Raw genomic sequence first — 21,302 nt, forward strand, 5'->3', positions numbered from 1 at the left:
CTGCCGACCCAGGCTGACTTACCCTGAGAAAGGAGGAGATAAAGGAATCCAAACACAAACAGCAGAGCTCGAGGACACAGAGAGAAAGCAAGCTGGCCTTGGGGGTGGGTTAGCCCAGCGGACCCTTTCGGCCGAAAAGAACCAATATGACCCCACATAGTTGAGCACAGGATATCTGTCTGTACAGTGCCCTTGGCCACGGTGCAGTTGGTCGCAGAGTTTGAGCGGATGCTTTAGTATTCTGCACAGAGCTGAACAGGGTTGAGCGAAGAGAGGATACAAGAGTCATTCCCACTCCCGCCTCCCTTAAGTGCAGTCAGGGAAAAACATGGAGAAGAAACAATTCATTTCTACTAAGCATTTTTCCAATGAAGGCTATTAAACTCCCACAACTCTAGGAAAATAACAGATGCTTGCTGAAGAAACTACTAAAAAATAAGTAACTTCTATTAAGCATTTTTCCAGTGAAAAGGTATTAAACTCTCACAACTCTAGGAAAATAACCCATGTTCTCTGAAGAAAATATGAAAAACAAAAGCCAAGGATTCTCCTGTTGCTTCAGAAGGCAAATATAAGTGGTGCTCACATTTTGGAGCGTATCTATTCTTACCTTTGTTGCATGCCTTTATGAGTATACGTGTGAGTTCGTACAAACTGGCACTAGGCTATATATAGCCTACTCCTTAGCTTAGCAATATATCATGAGTGTCTTTATATAAAATACTTCTATGTTAAGGAGTTCAATTGTGTATGTCAACTTTAAAAAAGTGTTTAAAGTACATCAGGGCTTTGATTATAAAACTGCCTATTTTAGAAACTATAAAAGATAGAATAAAATTCTAGTCGAAGCCTGAATTGAAGTTGGGGGTTTACTTGGCATGAAAGTGTAGCATGAAAGTGGAAATTTAGCCAAGCCAAATCAACGTCAATAATATATGTGTATGTGTGTATATGTATATATATGTGTGTGTGTGTGTGTGTGTGTGTGTGTGTATATGGCATACTCAGGCAAAAAGGTTGTGGTAGTTGGTGATTATTGTACTGTTCCCAGTCGTTTTGTCGTGTCTGACTCTTTGCAACACTTTGGACTGTAACCCACCAGCCTCCTCTGTCCATGGGATTTCCCAGGCAAGAATACTGGAGTGGGTTGCCATTTCCTCCTCCAGGGGATCTTCCCAACCCAAGGCTTGAATCTGTGTCTCCTGCACTGCAGGCAAATTCTTTACCCATTGAGCCAAAGGGGAAACTCCTAACAAGTTAGGAGATACATTTAAAAGGTAATCAAATGAGTAACTCCCAAATACTGACTGTCATTCCATTACATAAATCTAAATGAAAGATAATGAACTGGTGTGAGTACATATTCTACAAATACATATATTTAATGTCGATTTACCTGTCATATGATCATTTAAATTCAAGAAAAGTGCAGTTTGGTAGCCATTCCATGGGACTGACATCTCTTCTCATTATTTCATCCTCATCATGACCCTGAAAAAGGAAATCTTTCTCTTTCCTCTTTAAAAAATGCATTTTCTTCACTTCCTCTTTCAGTTCTTAGAATCTTTTGAAATATTGATGCACAGGAACGATGGATACACCTTCCAAGGGAAGAAGCTTCCTTTTAGATGCAAGGGAGTTCCGACGAGTATCTATGACACATCCACGGAGTGTCACTGAGACACCGTTTTCAGCACAGACAACCTTTTGAACAAGATCCATTAATCCCTTTTTCCCCTCTCTGAGCCTGAGCTTCTCGTCTGGGAGAAGTGAAGGGTTCATGATTTTCTGCTCTCATTGTTGTGATCTTTGTATCTCCAAAGGCACTGACAAATGAACCGTGAACCCGAGACAGAAGAAGACTGTGGAGGCTTCCCCCAACTAAGCCCTGTGGGTAGGCAGTCCTGCTGCACTGTCAGAGCCCACCTCCGGACACAGGTCAGTTACCGTGATCGCGTTTACTGTTGGATATGTGCGCGAGCCAGTGGAGGCTGATTGCAACACACAGGTCTGTGGAGGCAAATTTTGGGAGCGGGGACTAAAATAGGATTAAGAAATATTTAAAGCAACTCGCAATGCATTTTGTAACAGGTGTCTCTTAATGTAAGAATATTTTGTGTATCATGTTGCCCTGGTAGAATATGTTGTAATCAGGAGGGCCTGCTTCACTCAGCAGGACACTTGAAGGTGCAGAAAGAAGGGTTCATGCTGTTGACTTTTTTTGTGATAAGGGGATGCTCTGGAGTGGAATTGGGGAAAGTAAAAGTTGCTCTGTCATGTCCGACTCTTTGCAACCCCATGGACAGTAGCCTGCCAGGCTCCCCTGTCCGTGGAATTCTTGAAGCCAGAATACTGGAGTGGGTAGCCATTTTCATCTCCAGGGGACCTTCCCAACCCAGGGATCGAACCCAGGTCTGCTGCATTGCAGGTGGATTCTTCCGTCTGAACCACCAGGAAGCCCCAGAAACTGGGGAGGCTTGTGCATAGAAGAGGCTTCCCATGTGGCACGGGCTTCCCAGGCAACATTAATGGTGAAGAACCCGCCTGCCGATGCAGGAGACATAAGAGACAAGAGTTCAGTCCCTGGGTTGGGAAGATCCCCTAGAAGAAGAAATGGCAACCCACTCCAGTATTCTTGCCTGGGAAATCCCAGGGACAGAGGAGCCTGGCGGGCTACAGTCCATAGGGGTTGCAAAGAGTCGGACATGACAGAGTGGCTAAGCATGCATGCATGTGCACAGAACAATATTGCAGAGTTCATGATGTGAAGAGGAAACTCACTGAAACACCGTTCCTGACAACGCCTTGGCTATGGCTTAGCCTGTCATTTCTTTCTTTGGAATGACATTCAAATGAAATTTTAAAGTGTTGTTGAGCACATGTTGCTTTCCTTTCCTTCAGCTCATCAGTGTTTCATAGAAAAAAATCTGGAAGGTGTCAACGGAGGGGAGACTACTTAGCCAACGTCTAATCTTAGGTTACTATCCCCTCATCCCTTTTCAAAGGCTGGAACACTTTCCACTTCTCATTGGAAATGTTAATACGTGTGCCTGGCATGTCAGACATGGTAGAAAGAACAGTTTGACCCCATCAGTGTCATTTGCACAATAAAGAAAGCTAAACGAGAATGTGTAATCTAGTAACTTTGTGAAAAAACAAATCTCTGAGTTATAGATTATAATTATTTGCATGGGATTCCTTTCTAAAGGTTTTAAAGCTGTATTTGCTTTGTCTTTCTTTATCCAGAAACTAATTAAAAATAAAATTAAGGTTTTTTGTTTTTTCATTAAATTGAGTGTAGAACTTTACAGTTTAGCTATACAGAGAACGTTATGGTATACTGTTATAAAAATTACATTTTTGTATATGGAGATGTTTATAAGGAAAGGAAAGGAAAGTGAAGTCGCTCACTTGTGTCCAACTCCATACAGAGAACGTTATGGTATACTGTTATAAACATTGCATATTATTTTTTGTATATGGAGATGTCTATAAGGAAAGGAAAGGAAAGGAAAGTGAAATCGCTTAGTCGTGTCTGACTCTTTGCAACCCCATGGACCATAACTCACTAGGCTCCTCTGTCCATGGGATTTTCCAGGCAAGAGTACTGGAGTGGGTTGCCATTCCCTTCTCCAGGGGATCTTCCCGACCCAGGGATCAAATCTGGGTCTCCCGCATTGCAGGCAGATGCTTTACTGTCTGAACCACCAGGGAAGCCGGAGATGTCTATAGACAGCATATAATGTTTTGGGATTAAGAGGAATTACAGTCCAGTTTCAAAATGCAGCAGTGCTAGTCAGAGAGGCCCAGGAATGGTAAGTTTAGAAGTCATCAAGGGCTGAGGGTTGGTTTACACCAATAACTTGGAGAAGCCTGCCCTTACACCAGGCATACCAAGGTGGCTGCACAGAGCGGATCCAGTGCTGTGACCGTCAGTGTTGTACAGCCAGGATCCCAAACCTGAGACGAGCAACGAGCACATTTCCGTGCCACTAATAGCTAAGGTTAAAAATCAGTTAATTTGGAAGAATCATCGTAAAAAGTGAGCGTTAAACTTTCCTTTAGGCACCCTTAAAAATGCCCATACCTCTGTCTTTCTGTGTATCTATCCATCTATCTGTCTGTTCTCTACCTACCTATCAACACATGTCTATATGTATACCTAGGTACGGAGACATGGATACCTATATATCATTTCTATAGAAATGTCTATACATAATATTTCTATGTGCATAGGCGTATACACATATATTTGTTTATGTCAACTTGTAGAAAGAGATTTTGATTTTTGCTGTTAAAGACGAAGTGAGCACTGTAACCATTGTTTCATCACAAACATGTGTTACTTTTAGACATCTGCAACTAAGGTCAGCCTCTCTACAGTGATTTTCCCTGCAGAAAAAGAGAAAAGGTATGAGCAGATAACATAGATACAGGCATGAATATAGATAGACATATCTATGTATATCTATCTTCCCAGGTGGCTCAGTGATAAAGAATCTGCCTGCCAATACAGGAGACACAAGAGATGTGGGTTTGATCCCTGAGTCGGGAAGATCCTTTGGAGTAGGAAATGGAAAATGGAAACCCACTCCAGTATTCTTGACTGGGAAATTTCACAGACAGAGGAGCATGGTGGGCTATAGTCCATGGGGTTGCAAAGAGTCAGACATGACTGAATACACACCCACAGACACACACACACATATACTTCTTTCTCCCATTCCATTCTGAAACCTGTAGAGGGAAGGCGAAGAAGCCCATGGGTTATACGGAGCTGGGAGAGAAATAGTCTTCCCAAGAAATTTCAGAAATAAAGTCAGACCTGGTTAATAGGTATAGCACATGGTATTCACCATCTGAGCCACCAGGGAAGCCCCAAGCACATACTATTTAAAGAAAGTCCTGCCTCCACGCAGAGGAGTTGTGCAGGTCAAAAACTGCATGTTTGCTTTTGGGGAAGAGGCAGTATATTTGAGTTGACGTACCTGTGGCCTCAGGAAAAGATAGCATCAGGGTAGAACCACATGGAATAGTGACTGGTATGGATAGAAATGAACAGAGAGAAGCTGGATGGAGCCCCACTCTGCCAACTGCATGACCCGAGGCAAGTCCCCCCCCGTCTCTCTACCCCTCCATTTCTCGTCTGTGAAACAAGTACCGAGTGGTGTGTGTTACGGGTCCAAACAGTGTCTGGCACACAGCACACCCCCAGAAAAAGTTAGCTGTATTTAGAGGGAGGTGAGCGTATGCATGATAGCTTGGATATCTGGAGTTGACACTGCTCCTTTCCCGGCTTCTAAATTAAATGGGGGGGGGGGGTGGGGAAGTATGCCTGAGAACTTTAGGGCTTCCCCAATGACTCAATAGGTAAAGAATCTGCCTGCAAGGCAGGGGGCACAGGAGATGCCGGTTCGATCCCTGGTCGGGGAAGATCCCCTGGAGAACGAAATGGCAAGCCATTTCGGTATTCTTGGCTGGGAAATCCCACGGACAGAGGAGGCTGGCTGGTCCCAGACCACGGGATTGCAAAGGGTCAGGCACGACTGAGAGAGAGATGCCTGAGAATGTTTTATTCACATTAAAAAAAAAAAATTCTCCAAAATACTTAATGTCCTCATGACATCTCGAAATCTAAATCTCTGTCTTATCTAGGTCACTTGCTATTTGGGGCATTTTAGAATACGCAACAATACCTGGAGAAATACTGCAGACATTCTTTATTTGATCCAGTCCTGACCTCAGGTCTGGTCTCTGTGGTACTGCCGTTCTAGCATTTCAGCAAGGCTGGCTACGGGAGGCTTCCAGCTGATGGACTCTGGGATCATACATTCACCAGCTCTCATTTCTCTCCCCGACTCTTCAATGATGTAGATTTGGGCAGATAACAACTCCCAGACCTTAAGGATCAGTACAAGGTGGGGAAAAGACTGTCTGACTTATCTGCTAGCGGGATAAAGATGTTTAACAGAGTGCCTAAAAAAGTGTCCAGTGAGTATTAGTGATTAGCAGGCATGGGATTAGAAAACACCCATTTTCCTTTCTATAAATTCAACATTAAGCTATTACACTGAAACAACCGAACCACAGAGAATTCATTAACAGCCTAAAATTACATTTGTAGCTTGCAGTTGGCATCCTTAGGGAGAGATGCTTTAGACCGCTTTATATGTTATATTTTTATGACATCGTATTCGGTGTGTTTTTGTCATTACCCCCGCGCTGCCCCTGAACAAGGCAGACAATTCGTTTATAGTAAGGTTGGCTTCATTTTCACACTGCGTTTTTAACTGTCTTTGGATGGAAAACTCTCCAGGGTTAAGGACTGTGCCTCTGCCTTCTATGACTTCCCAGAGTCTATCTGGTGCTGTGTAGGCCGCAGACAATTGCTTCATTTTATTTACTGACTGCATTAGATAATTAAGCTATATATTTGAATGGCCCACACCAAATGTTTTACTAGCCCAGATGGGCAGAGGTAATGTTAAATTCAAGAGAAACATATATTTGCAGTGTTTATTTAACTGGAGTCATGGAGATATACAATGACCCACACCAGGAAATCGTTGATTACTTAGACAACTCTGAGGAGATACACAGCATTTTATAGATTGATTATTCCTACCTTCTATATTTTTGTTGCCTTTACATACAGATCATTAGACAGAAATAGCTCTTGTTTCAGGCCTATGCAAATCTTTCAATGGGAAGCGAAAGCACTCTGGTTTAAAATGTTACACTACTATATTTAATGGGATTACCTTCTAGAGTATGAAGTGAGAAATAAATTATTGGGGGAAATTTAATCAATGATGCTATAAAAATTAATTGCAAAAGACTGGGCTCATTTAACTTCTGTTCTATAAAAATGGTCAGTGAAGAAAAATATGGTTAGTGCTAGTGTAGGGTAATTCTGTCAATAATTGTCAGACTACATAATACTGAGTTTCAAAGGACTAAAGGACACTTGGCTTAGGTTTACTTCCATGGAAAACACAAGTGTGTAATCATTTTGCATAAATGATAATCTCAATATATGTTTTTGTAAGACACCTTTTGTACCTTTTCCCAATGTTTTATTATGAAGATGTTCAAATACAGCAAAGTTGAAGGCGTCTTTAGGTGAACATCAACATATTCACCACCTGGGTTCTAAACTTCCTTTATCAGTCTAGCCATTTTTCCACTCCTCTATCCATCAATTAATCAGCCTAGTTTTTGGATGCATTTCAAAGTAAATTGCAGATACAGCTGTATGTATTTGACGTATTTAAAGTAAATTGCGAATTCTGTAATTTCTCCTAAGTACTTAAGCATGCATATCATGAATTGGAACTTAATATTCATTTATATTCTTGTGATGTAAGACTGACATAAAATGAAGTGCACAAACTCCCAAGTGTACGTTCTCTGAATGCTGGCGTGTGTTGACATCTGTGTAACCCAGTACCAATCCAGCACCATCAAGGTGCAGAGCATCACCTTCACCCCAGGACACTCCGCTGGCCTCTTCCCGCTCAGGCCTCCCCCACTTTCCTGATGTGAGCACGCCTCACTTTCTTCCTTCACAGACAAGTTTTCCCTCCTCTAGAATTTCATGTCAATACAGGGTATTTTCCTTCATGTAGCACGTCTTTCACTCAGCATAATGCCTCTGAAATCCATTCTTGTTGTCTGTAACCATCGTTCACTCCCTCCTCAGTTCAGCCAGTCACTCCGTCACGTCCGACTCTTTGCGACCCCATGGACTGCAGCACGCCAGGCCTCCCAGTCCATTACCAACTCCCGGAGCTTGCTCAAACTCATGTTCATCGAGTCGGTGATGCCATCCAGCCATCTCATCCTCTGTCGTCCACTTCTCCTCCTGCCCCCAATCCCTCCCAGCATCAGGGTCTTTTCCAATGAGTCAGCTCTTTGCATCAGGTGGCCAAAGTATTGGAGTTTCAGCTTCAGCATCAGTGCTTCCAGTGAACACCAAGGACTGATCTCCTTTAGGATGGACTGGTTGGATCTCCTTGCAGTCCAAGGGACTCTCAAGAGTCTTCTCCAACACCACAGTTCAGAAGCATCAGTTCTTGGGCGCTCAGCCTTCTTCACTCCTCAGTAGTATTCCCTTGTGTGGATATACGACAGGGTGTTTATGAGCTCTCCTGTTGATGGATATCTGGGTTTTTTCCAGTTTGAGACTGTTATGAATGTTTAGTACCCGTTTTTGGTGAACTTACATTTTTATTTCTTTTTGGTAAATCCCTAGGGATGGGTTTGGTGGGTCACATTGTAGGTGATTATTGAGATATTTTTCTTTCATTCCCTACTTTTTTCAAAACACAGTCTATGACATAGGCACCATTATTTTTGCCATTATACAAGTGAAATGACATGGAAATGTTACGATGCACAGGTCATGTGATAAAGCTGAATTCTGGAGCTGGTACTTTAGCTGCAGAATTCATGTGTCTAGCACATGATGGGCAAAGTAGTAGGAAACAGATCTGGAGGTATACCCAGGAAGCAGATCATCAAAAGCCTAGTGAGCCAGTTTAAGAGATCGAGGCATTATTTAGGCTTATCAGACTTGTGAGGTGGCTCTGATGGTAAAGAGTCCACTTGCAATGCAGGACACCTGAGTTTGTTCCCTGGGTCAAGAAGATCCCCTGGAGAAGGAAATAGCAACCTACTCTACATTCTTGCCTGGAGAATTCCATGGACAGAGGAGCCTGGCAGACTATAGTCCATGGGCTCGCAATAAGTCAGACCCGACTGAGCAAGCAACACTAGGCTTATCTTATGTGGGGCATTTCCTGTTATTCCTTTCTCTGTTTGCTGTTGAAGGTTTTCAAAGAAGTGACATGCTCACATCTGTGCCCTGAGAAAATGACCAGCTTCCCACTTGTGTGGTTAAGGGCAGAAAACATGAAGCTTAGTGGAGGTTTAATTATGATAACTTCATCCATGGGATATTCCAGGCAAGAATACTGGGGCAGGTTGCCATTTCCTACTCCAGGGGATCTTCTTGACCCAGGGATTGAACCTGCATCTCTTGGGTCTTCTGCATCGGCAGACAGATTCTTTACCACTGCGCCAGGGTAAAGGGGAAACCCCACCTTCTTTGGATTATTCAGCAAATATGTATTGAGCATCTACTGTGTGTAAAAATATATTCCAGGCCTGGGAATCTACAGTGAACAAAAGATCTCTATGGAGCGTACATATTAGGTAGGTAGTAACTGTTAGTCACTCAATCGTGTCCAAGACTCTTTGCGACCCTGTGGACTGTAGCCTGCCAGGCTTCTCTGTCTGTGGTATTCTCCTGGCAAGAATACTGGAGTGGGTTGCCATTTCCTTCTCCACTTAGTGGGTAGAGAACAATAAAGGAATAAAAATACATAGTCCGCCAGGTGGTAACACATCTTTGTAGAAGAACAAATCAGGTTAAGAAAGAAAGAGGTTTTGCAGAAGACAGTGGGGACGCTTGTGGTTTTCTTGACTCAGGAAAGCCTTTAACTGGGGAGATGAACAAAGGACCTGAGTTGCTGAAAAGGAGAGCAACACGGATGCCTGAAGATACAGAGTGTTCTTTTCAGAGGAAATAGCATGTGCAAACATCCTGGGTCATGAGTTGCTTGGCCCATGTGGGCACAGATGGAGGAAGAGAGGAGAAGACCAAGTCAGTTGATCTCCTAATGCAGTAGTACCTTGCCCATTTCAAAGCCTCAATCTAACTCAGAGCAAATATTTGCTCACAGAATATCATACTGCATTTTCCCCCCAATAATATATTTGAACTTCTTTATCTGCTTCACATTCTGCCTTTCCTAATGAAATTAACATTAAGGACTGGAGAAGACTCTTGAGAGTCCTTTGGATGGTGAGGAGACCAAACCAGTCAATCCTAAAGGAAATTAACCCTAAATATTCATTGGAAGGACTATGCTGAAGCTGAAGCTCCAATACTATGGCACCTGATGCGAAGAACTGACTCATTGGAAAAGACCCCGATACTGGGAAAGACTGAGAGCAAGAGGAGGACGGGACGACAGAGGCTGAGAGGGTTGGATAGCATCACGGACTCAATGTTTGAGCAAACTCTAGGAGATAGTGACGGACAGAGAAGCCTGGCGTGCTGCAGTTCATGGGGTCGCAAAGAGACACGACTGAACGACTGAACTGAACTGATACTCCGACTACTCCAACTGATACTGAACAACTACAACAGTTTCTGTGCTCTAAGTTGCTTTTAACATCCAATAAAGTATAAGACACTCTGTAGCCCGTCTGCATAGCTAAGGATGGATGCACTGACCAGTGCGACTCTTGAACGTTTTGCTAGTGTTTGGTCGTGCCTTGCGTGTCCTGTGCCGCCAGGTGGCAAGGAGACTGTCTGGGGGAAATCCGAGTCCAGATTCCAAAGCTGAATACCACTGCTCTCTGGTTTGATGAGATGACACCGATATTCAGCAGTTTTAAAAGGGACAGACTTAAGAGAGAAAACAGTGCTGGTGTTCTCGTGGACTGAAAATATTTGCCACACATCGTCTACAATTGGTGTTTCTTCCTAGTAGCTGACCTGCTACGGGTCAGCTAAACCTGCGCTCACTTCTCTTTCATTCCGACTCGGTGGTGTCACTCTCATACCGGGCATTTCCCCCCACCTGGCGCTCTTCCTCAATCACTTTCCCATCTACCTTTCCACTGGAAGCGATGGCTTGAAACACCACCATCTGGGTTTTTTTTTCGGTGAGAGGACTCCCACCACAGGCATGCAGAGGTAAAGCCGTGGAGGCTCCTGTGCCAGCCGGCTCCCTGGCACGTTCCAGACAGGAGAACGCTAGAGCGAGGGGTTCAGGTGCCAGCCTAGTGACGGGTCCAGGTGGGCAGGGACGCAGCTCAGCACCGGTGCCATGTATTTCTTCTGCTGTCTTCCAGAAGGCTGTGGATCAGCCCTAGAGAAATCAGCCTGAAGCGCCGCCAGCCTCCAGGGGCCTCTCGTCTTGACGCAAAAGCCTGGGGCCGCGAGGGGCGTGGTTTAGCCCGCAGAGCAACTCCGCATCCTGCATCCTTCGGGGAAGACGACCGAAAATGCTGACGTCACCACCCCAGAGACAGCTCTATCAGAGATAAGCAAAGAGGCCCCAGAGAGAGAAGCGGGAGCAACCAGAAACCCCCTGGTCCCCTTTTGCCCTCCCATAAAAGCCTCTATGGGAGGAGAAAAAGGATCCCGTATTTCAAGAAGTCCCTTTTGTTTGCCATCATCAACACAGCGCAGAGGCCAGGGGAAAACATGTGCTTTCATATTCCTTAATTCTCTGGCCTATTTCCCCCTTATTTGAAGCTCCTTTTTCAGCAGATCTCTCCCGCTCAGCTTCAGGAGAAGCAAGAGGGAGACTCGTGTGTGGTTATTTTTCCTCTCGTGGACGTCTTAACTCACATCTATGTGTTAAGGACACAAGGGTGCTGGCTTGTGAGGTGGTAGAGGAGCTGATTTAATAATCTAAGTTTTTGCCTTTCTAGACCTTTTAAAGCTGACATTTAGCCCATGGTAATTTGCATTCTAAAAACTGTATTCATTGTTACTAGCATGTAGCAGATTAAAGCTTGGTGTCCTGAATGCAGAAAGGATATTACTTAACTACATTTAAAATACCACACCAATGATTTGTATATAATCTCGATTAAGAAAACAGATGGCAATGTTTAGAAAGAAGAATGATTTTTAAAAATTTTTACTGGAGTATATAAGTGGTTTATGATGTGGTGTTAGTGTCTGCTGTACAGCAAAACGAATCAGCTATAGGTAAATATCCCCTCTTTTGTGGATTTCCTTGCCATTTAGATCACCACAGAGTGCTGAGTAGAGTTCTCTGTGCTGTATAGTAGACTCTCCGTAGTTATCTATTTTACACATCAGTTCAGTTCAGTTCAGCTCAGTTGCTCAGTCGTGTCCGACTTTTTGCGACCCCATGGACTGCAGCATGCCAGGCCTCCCTGTCCATCACCAACTCCCAGAGTTTACTCAAACTCATGCCCATGGAGTCAGTGATGCCATCCAGCCATCTCATCCTCTGTCGTCCACTTCTCCTCCTGCCCTCAATCTTTCCCAGCATCAGGGTCTTTTCCAGTGAATCAACTCTTCACATGAGGTGGCCAAAGTATTGGAGCTTCAGCTTCAGCATCAGTCCTTCCAATGAACACCCAGGACTGATCTCTTTTAGGATGGACTGGTTGGATCTCCTTGCAGTCCAAGGGACTCTCAGGAGTCTTCTCCAACACCACAGTTCAAAAGCATCAGTTCTTCAGTGCTCAGCTTTCTTATAGTCCAACTTTCACCTCCATACGTGACCACTGGAAAAACCATAGCTTTGACTAGACGGACCTTTGCTGTTGTGTGTATATGCCAATCCCAGTCTCCCAATTCAAACCACCCCCTTCCTCACACGCTTGTTTTCTGTATCTGTGTCTCTATTTCTGCTTCATGAATACGTTCATCTGTACCACTTTTCTAGATTTTACATATATGCGTTAATATATGATATTTGTTTTTTCTAGAAAGAAGAATCACTTATTATGATGATAATTTATTATAATATAATAAATACAATAATCATTATTATTATATCTCTCCTGGTTTTATTTTTAGATTTTACATTTTGTTTCCCAGTCTACACTTTGACCAGAGTGTATTAAAACAGTAATTAAGATGATCAAGGGGGTAGTTCTCCCATTTTGCATTGTGTCTGTAATCAATATAGGCTATATCCTGCCTTTGATTCTGTTTCTTAAACGAACATCTCTTTTTTTATCTCTTAGAAGTTGTTTCATTCTCTAGAAAAGCTAGTCTGCTTTCCAGACCGATGTGATTCTGCCCTCTTCCTTCAAGTGCTTATTTTATGCACATTAGCCTTCACCTCTGAGCTCTTCTGCGTGACCCCCACACCCAGCCATTAATCATTCAACAACAAATACCCTGGGAACGCTGGTTGAAAAATGAGTTAGATCCTGGTGTTTTCTGCTTGCTGTTCTAATTGAGCTTCAATAAAAGACCAGTTTTTGATAATAATTCTTTTTTAAAAAAGTTAAGCCCTACAAAAAAATAAATTTAAAAGTGTACCATTGGGGTCTCCCCTGGTGATGCAGTGGTTAAGACTGCACACTCTGAAATGCAGGGCACATGGGTTCTATCCCTGGGTGGGGAACATCCCCTGGGGAAGGAGATGGCAACCTATTCCAGTATTCCTGTCTGGAGAAACCCATGGACAGAGGAGCCTGGTGGGCTGCAGCCCATGGGGTTGCAAAGAGTCAGACATGACTGAGCAACTAAACAACAGCAGCAGCAGGGAACTAGAGTCCAAGTGCTGCAACTAAGAAAAAGATCCCCCGTGCCGCAGCTAAGACCCAGCGCAGCCGAAATAAACACCCTAAAAAGAGTACAAGCTCCTTTTTTAAAAAAGAAGGATGCTGTGTGCCTGCCTTTTGTGGGCTCCAGCATTTTAGAACCTGCGGAATTCTCCCCTGAACCCACAGTGGGCAGGAAGATGCTGTCCCAACAGGGAAGCTTGAAGACCTGGGTTCACATGGGACGTGGTCCAGGAGAAAAAGGAACTCAAAGGAGAAAATGAGGGAAATTCAGTGTTGTTTTTCTGACATGTTTTTGTTGACGACGGTGTGTTAACATTTCTGTAAACCTCTGAAGATGGGCAGTGAAATCTAAAGGGAAAATCACAAAAGAACCTTCAAAAAATCTGTTCAGCTGTTGTTTTAGAATGTGAAGCCATGAGTATTTCCTTCTTTACACACAATGTGTGGATTCTTTGTTGTTTTCTTCCTGTTGAAATGACGTGGAAGGATTTAAAGAGCTCTCACACTTGAAAGCATTTCCAAACATTTTTCATTATGTTTTTACCAAAGCTGTTCTAGCCCTTTGCTTATTATTTAATTCTCACATATTAATGTGGTAAGTTCTCACAGCAAATCCAAGAGATGTTGATTCAGTCCTAAGATCAGTGAAGTTGCACACAGAATATTAAACTGGAGAAAACATGACTAATAGTGGTTCATGAAGACACAGGCACCCCGGTGTTCACTCCAGCACCATTTACAAAAGCCAGGACACGGAAGCAACCTAAGTGTCCATCCACAGATGGATGGATAAAGAAGATGTGGTGCATATATACAAGGGAATATTACTCAGCCATGAAAAAGAATGAAATAATGCCATTTGCAGCAACATGGAGGGAGCTAGAGACCATCATGTTCCGTGCATGGTAGGTTGCTTCAGTAGTATCTGATTCTTTGCAACCCTATGGACTATAGGCTGCCAGGCTCCTCTGCCCCTGGGATTCTCCAGGCAAGAATACTAGAGCAGGTTGCCATGCCCTCCTCTGTTATGTTGAGTGAAGTAAATCAGACTGAAAAAGACAAATATGATATGATATTGCTTACATGTGGAATCTTAAAAAAAGAAAAAAGATGAAAATGAGCTTATCTACATAACAGAAATAGAGTTACAGATGTAAAAAAACAAACTTTTGGTTACCAGTGGGTAACAGAGGAGAGATAAATTGGGAGATTGGGATTGACGCATACACATTACTGTATATAAAATACATAATTAATAAAGACCTACTGTATAGCACAGGGAAATCTACTCAATGCTCTATAATGCCCTATATGGGAAAATGATCTAAAAAAGTGGTTTTCTAAGGAGGCCTTACAAATAGCTATGGAAAAAAAGAAGTGAAAGGCAAAGGAGAAAAGGAAAGATACACTCATTTGAATGCAGAGTTCCAAAAACTAGCAAGGAGAGATAAAGTCTTCCTCAGTGATCAATGCAAAGAAATAAAGGAAAACAATAGAATGGGAAAGACTAGAGATCTCTTCAAGAAAATTAGAGATACCAAGGGAACATTTCATGCAAAGATGGGCTCGATAAAGAACAGAAATGGTATGGACCTAACAAAGGCAGAAGATATTAAGAAGAGGTGGCAAGAATACACAGAACTGTACAAGAAAGATCTTTATGACCCAGATAATCACAATGGTGTGATCATTCACCTAGAGCCAGACATCCTGGAATGTGAAGTCAAGTGGGCCTTAGGAAGCATCACTATGAACAAAGCTAGTGGAGGTGACAGAATTCCAGTTGAGCTATTTCAAATCCTGAGAGATGATGCTGTGAAAGTGCTGCACTCAATATGCCAGCAAATTTGGAACACTCAGCAGTGGCCACAGGACTGGAAAAGGTCAGTTTTCATCCCAGTCCCAAAGAAAGGCAATGCCAAAGAATGCTCAAACTACCGCACAATTGTACTCATCTCACACGCTAGTAAAGTAATGCTCAAAATTCTCCAAGCCAGGCTTCAACAGTACGTGAACCATGATCTTCCAGATATTCAAGCTCGTTTTAGAAAAGGCAGAGGAATCAGAGATCAAATTGCCAACATCCATTGGATCATCAAAAGAGCAAGAGAGTTCCAGAAAAACATCTATTTCTGCTTTATTGACTATGCCAAAGCCTTTGACTGTGTGGATCACAACAAACTGTGGAAAATTCTGAAAAAGATGGGAATACCAGACCACCTGACCTGCCTCTTGAGAAATCTGTATGCAGGTCAGGAAGCAACATTTAGAACTAGACATGGAATAACAGACTGGCTCTAAATAGGGAAAGTAGTATGTCAAGGCTGTATGTTGTCACCCTGCTTATTTAACTTATATGTAAAGTACATCATGAGAAACGCTGGGCTGGATGAAGCACAAGCTGGAATCAAGATTGCCGGGAGAAATATCAATAACCTTAGATATGCAGATGACACCACCCTTTTGGCAGAAAGTGAAGAAGAACTAAAGAGCCTCTTGATGAAAGTGAAGAGGAGAGTGAAAAAATTGGCTTAAAACTCAACATTCAGAAAACTAAGATCATGGCATCTGTTCCCATCACTTCATGGCAAAGAGATGGGGAAGCAATGGAAACAGGGACAGACTTTATTTTTTGGGCTCCAAAATCACTGCAGATAGTGATTGCAGCCATGAAATTAAAAGATGCTTACTCCTTGGAAGAAAAGCTATGACCAACCTAGATAGCATATTAAAAAGCAGAGACATTACTTGGCCAACAAAGGTCTGTCTAGTCAAGGCTATGGTTTTTCCAGTAGTCATGTATGGATGTGAAAGTTGGACTGTGAAGAAAGCTGAGTGCCAAAGAATTGATGCTTTTGAACTGTGGTGTTGGAGAAGACTCTTGAGAGTCCCTTGACTGCAAGGAGATGCAACCAGTCCATCCTAAAGGAGATCAGTCCTGGGTGTTCACTGGAAGCACTGATGCTGAAGCTGAAACTCCAATATTTTGGCCACCTGATGGGAAGAGCTGACTCATTGGAAAAGACCCTGATTCTGGGAAAGATTGAGGGCAGGAGGAGAAGGGGACGACAGAGGATGAGATGGGTGGATGGCATCACCAACTCAATGGACATGAGTTGGAATGAACTCCGGGAGTTGGTGATGGACAGGGAGGCCTGGCGTGCTGCAGTCCATGGGGTGCAGAGTCGGACCCGCCTGAGGGACTGAGCTGAACTGAATGTGTATATGACTGATTTAGTTTGCTGTGCACCTGAATCCAACACAATGTTGCTAATAAACTATATTCTGATAAACATTTTTTAAAGAAATCAAATCCTAAAAATTGAAAAGAAAATAAAAACATGTAGTGGTTCCTGAGACACAGACCTGATTATGTCATTTCCCTCCTTCCTCAAAAGTCATCGTTCCTTGCTGCTTTCAACAGAGCCCGGGTTGGTTAGTCAGACATTCCGAATCCCTCATACGGCCCCCACCTCAAACCTAGTCTCAACCTCATTCAGACCTGCTCCTTCATCACCTTCTCTACATGTCACCTTCTGGTCCTGCGAATGCTTGCACTGTTCGAAGCAGATATTGACCTTACAGCCACCTCCAAATCTGTTTTTATTTTAAACTGTACATATTTATTTTTTTGATCGTGATGCTTGGGATGCAGGGCTTCCCTGGTGGCTCAGCTGGTAAAGAATCCGCCTGCAATCTGGGAGACCTGGGTTCGATCCCTGGGTTGGGAAGATCCCCTGGAGAAGGGAAAGGCTACCCACTCCAGTGTTCTGGGCTGGAGAACTCCATGGCCTGTCTAGTCCATGGGGTTGCAAAGAGTCAGACACGACTGAGCCCCTTTCACCTCTCTTCATGGCATGCAGGATCCTAGTTCCCCAATCCGGGACTGAATCCATGCCCCCTGCAGTGGAAGCACAGAGTCTTAACCACTGAACGAACAGGGAAGTTCTCACGCCCAGCTCTTCTCATTCAATCCATTTCCTTCACGTCAACTGTTCTTCTCTCTCTTCTCCTCTTGAAAGAAAATTTTATTCCTCACCCCCAAGATGGCGTTATATGAGAAACATGCTGATTCAATGGGTCAAAATGAATATCATCCCGTCTCAGCATTTCACAACAGTGTATGAATATAATGAATATGCTATGGATGTGATGAAAATTCCTCCTCTGTGAATATGATGGTCATTGGCATCCCATATTGCGCAGTGGTAAAGAACCCGCCTGTCCACGCAGGAGACACAGGAGATGCAGGTTCGATTTGTGGGTCAGGAAGATCCCCTGGAGGAGGAAATGGCAACCCACTCCAGTATTCTTGCCTGGAGAATCCCCATGGACAGAGGAGCCTGGCGGGCTTCAGCCCACCGGGTTGCAAAGAGTTGGACGTGACTGAGCATGCATGCAGGCACGTGCAAGAGATAGCTAACACACGAGCAGACTCAGAAGGAATCCGTTGGTTCTTCCTGACGCTCCTAAATGAAGGATGTTAGTGCCATCTTCCTCCCCTGTGAGTGAAGTGAAGGAGCTGTCACGGACAAGGAGGTGCACCCTGACTCTTGTCTTAGTAAAGCTCTCTGGTTGGAGTCATGTCCTAGAGACCTCAGAGTCTCTGGAATTGGCTTGACATCCCAGCAGCTGGTCCCTGGGCATAAATCTTGTCCATTCATTAGCCGGTTTTATAAATCTCCTTTCTCATTTTGTGTTAAGTCATGATTTGCAGTTCCAATCTTGGGTTCTAAAAGCTTTGTATTCCTGTGGTCAACGAATGCTATATACATTTATTTAGTTATTGTTTTAAGAAAATCATTTTTAATCGGAGGATAATTGCTTTACAATATCGTGTTGGTTTCTGCCATACATGAACGTAAATCAGCCAGAGGTGTACAGACGTCCTCTCCCTCTGGACCTCCCTCCCACCTCCCACCCCATCCCACCCCTCTACTCTGCTACAGACCCCGGGTTTGAGTTCCCTGAGTCGTACCGCAAACGCCCGCTGGCTGTCTAGCTACACGTGATGGTGTGCGTGCGTCCACGTGACTCTCTCCATTCGTCCCGCCCTCCCCTTCCTCCCCAACCGTGCGCACGAGTCTCTTCTCTGTGTCTGCATCTCCATTGCTGCCCTGCAAATAGGTTCATCAGTACTGTCTTTCTGGATTCCATATATATGTGTTGATATATGATATTTGTTTTTCTCTTTCTGACATTTCACTCTCTGTAATAGGCTTTAGGTTTATCCACCTCATCAGAACTAACTCAGATGCTTCCCTTTTATGGCTGAGTAACAGTCCACTGTGTATATGTACCACGGCTTCTTTATCCTTTCCTCTTTTGATGGACTTCTAGGTTGGTTCCATGTCTTAGTTATTGTAAATAGTGCTGCAATGAACACTGGGGTACATGCGTCTTTTTCAATTTAGGTTTCCTCAAGATTATTTTTTAAATTAATTTTGATTTTTATTTTTTAATCTGGACCATTTTTAGTCTTTATTGACTTTGCTACAACGTTGCTTCTGTTTTATGTTTTTGATTTTTTGGCTATGAGGCAGGTAGGATCTTAGCTTCCCAGTTCAGTTCAGTTCAGTTCAGTCGCTCAGTCGTGTCCCACTCTTTGCGACCCCATGAATCGCAGCACGTCAGGCCTCCCTGTCCATCACCAACTCCCGGAATTCACCCAAACTCATGTCCTCAAGTCGGTGATGCCATCCAGCCATCTTATCCTCTGTCGCCCCCTTCTCCTCCTGCCCCCAATCCCTCCCAGCATCAGAGTCTTTTCCAATGAGTCAGCTCTTCGTATGAGGTGGCCAAAGTATTGGAGTTTCAGCTTTGGCATCAGTCCTTCCAAAGAACACCCAGGACTGATCTCCTTTAGAATGGACTGGTTAAATCTCCTTGCAGTCCAAGGGACTCTCAAGAGTCTTTTCCAACACCACAGTTCAAAAGCATCAATTCTTTGGCGCTCAGCTTTCTTCACAGTCCAACTTTCACATCCATATGTGACCACCGGAAAAACTATAGCCTTGACTAGACGGACCTTTGTTGGCAAAGTAATGTCTCTGCTTTTCAATATGCTATCTAGGTTGGTCATAACTTCCTTCCAAGGAGTAAGCGTCTTTTAATTTCATGGGTGCAGTCACCATCTGCAGTGATTTTGGAGCCCAGAAAAATAAAGTCTGACACTGTTTCCACTGTTTCCCCATCTATTTCCCATGAAGTGATGGGACTGGATGCCATGATCTTTGTTTTCTGAATGTTGAGCTTTAAGCCAACTTTTTCACTCTCCTCTTTCACTTTCATCAAGAGGCTTTTGAGTTCCTCTTCACTTTCTGCCATAAGGGTGGTGTCATCTGCATATCTGAGGTTATTGATATTTCTCCCAGCAATCTTGATTCCAGCTTGTGCTTCTTCCAGCCCAGCATTTCTCATGATGTGCTCTGCATATAAGTTAAATAAGCGGGGTGACAATATACAGCCTTGATGTACTCCTTTTCCTATTTGGAACCAGTCTGTTATTCCATGTCCAGTTCTAAGTGTTGCTTCCTGACCTGCATGTCGGTTTCTCAAGAGGCAGGTCAGGTGGTCTGGTATTCCCATCTCTTACAGAATTTTCCAGTTTATTGTGATCCCAACTAGGGACCAAACCCCCATCCCCTGCATTGGAGGTGAAGTCTTAGCCACTGGACTATCAGGGAAGTCCCTCAGAGGCCCTTTAGTTCAGTTCAGTTCAGGCTCTCAGTTGTGTCTGACTCTCTGCGATCCCGTGGACTACAGCACTCCAGGCCTCCTTGTCCATCACCAGCTCCTGGATCTTACTCAAACTCACGTCCATCGAGTCAGTGATGCCTTTAGAACAAGGTTTTTACACCATGCCTTTTCAACAATGAAAGATCGTGGTTTTGTTTCCTATCCAGGCTTTTTCTGGAACATTAATGTAAATCCGTCTCCCCAGATAGAATGTAGAAACAGAGTAGAGCAGGGAAGGACAGTGTGTTATTTCTAACAAGGTGGAAGATTCATCTGAAATGACAGAAACCCCAGGTAATGGCGAATCTCTGAGGATCCATGTGTCAGAGCAAACTAGCTGATTGGTGGGTGCAGATGAACTATAGCTTAATATCAACACTTACACTCCCTTTTGAATTGAAAATGAGGCAATTAAAAGTTACTAAATCCCTTGTTTTGAATTGCTTCTGATCCCTTTGGGTTTGCCATAGCCCTAGTTTTGTGGCTCTTATTTTGAGAAGCCCTGTCTACAAATTTAAAAGTTCCTAGACTCTATTTTGAAATGGGCTTCATTCCAGAAAACGTTTTACTTTATTATTTTCCCCTCCCTCTGGGAATGTCTTGACAAACATGGCAAAAACCAAAGACTTCCTGAAGACCAATCTTTTTTCTGGGTCACATGATTCTTTTCAGTTTGCATCTGGAGAGGACTCTCTGATAACTGCAGTTTTGGCTGGCGGTGAACTGGAGAAAATCTTGTTGCCTCAGCATTGACAATGAGTGGAATTTCAGTGCTGTGTGGTTATTTGCTTAACACAATAGACGTGGGTGCATACTGAACTCAAAAGTGTCGAACAGACTGTGTGGGAAAAATCTTTATGACTGCAACTGAATCAACAAAGACTTCTGAATGCAGAAACGCTGACAAGACTGCAGCAAGCAGTTTGGCCAACTTCAATTCCCATTCAAAGATTAAACCAGATGAAAAAGATCTCTATGAAGAAATGGTGGAAGTGAAGTGATGTCCAACTCAGTCACGTCCAGCTCTTTGCGACCCCATGGACTGTAGCCCGCCAGGCTCCTCTGTCCATGGGATTCTCCAGGCAAGAATATTGGAGTGGTTTGCCCTTCTCCAGGGGATCTTCCTGACCCAGGCAATGAACCCGGGTCTCCTGCGTTGCAGGCAGATTCTTTACCATCTGAGCCACCAGGGAAATCCAAAACTCTTC

This window comes from Bos grunniens, chromosome 12 (assembly GCF_055505025.1).
Source record: "Bos grunniens cultivar Pamir isolate PY7600 chromosome 12, Bosgru_T2T1.0, whole genome shotgun sequence".
NCBI lineage: Eukaryota > Metazoa > Chordata > Mammalia > Artiodactyla > Bovidae > Bos > Bos grunniens.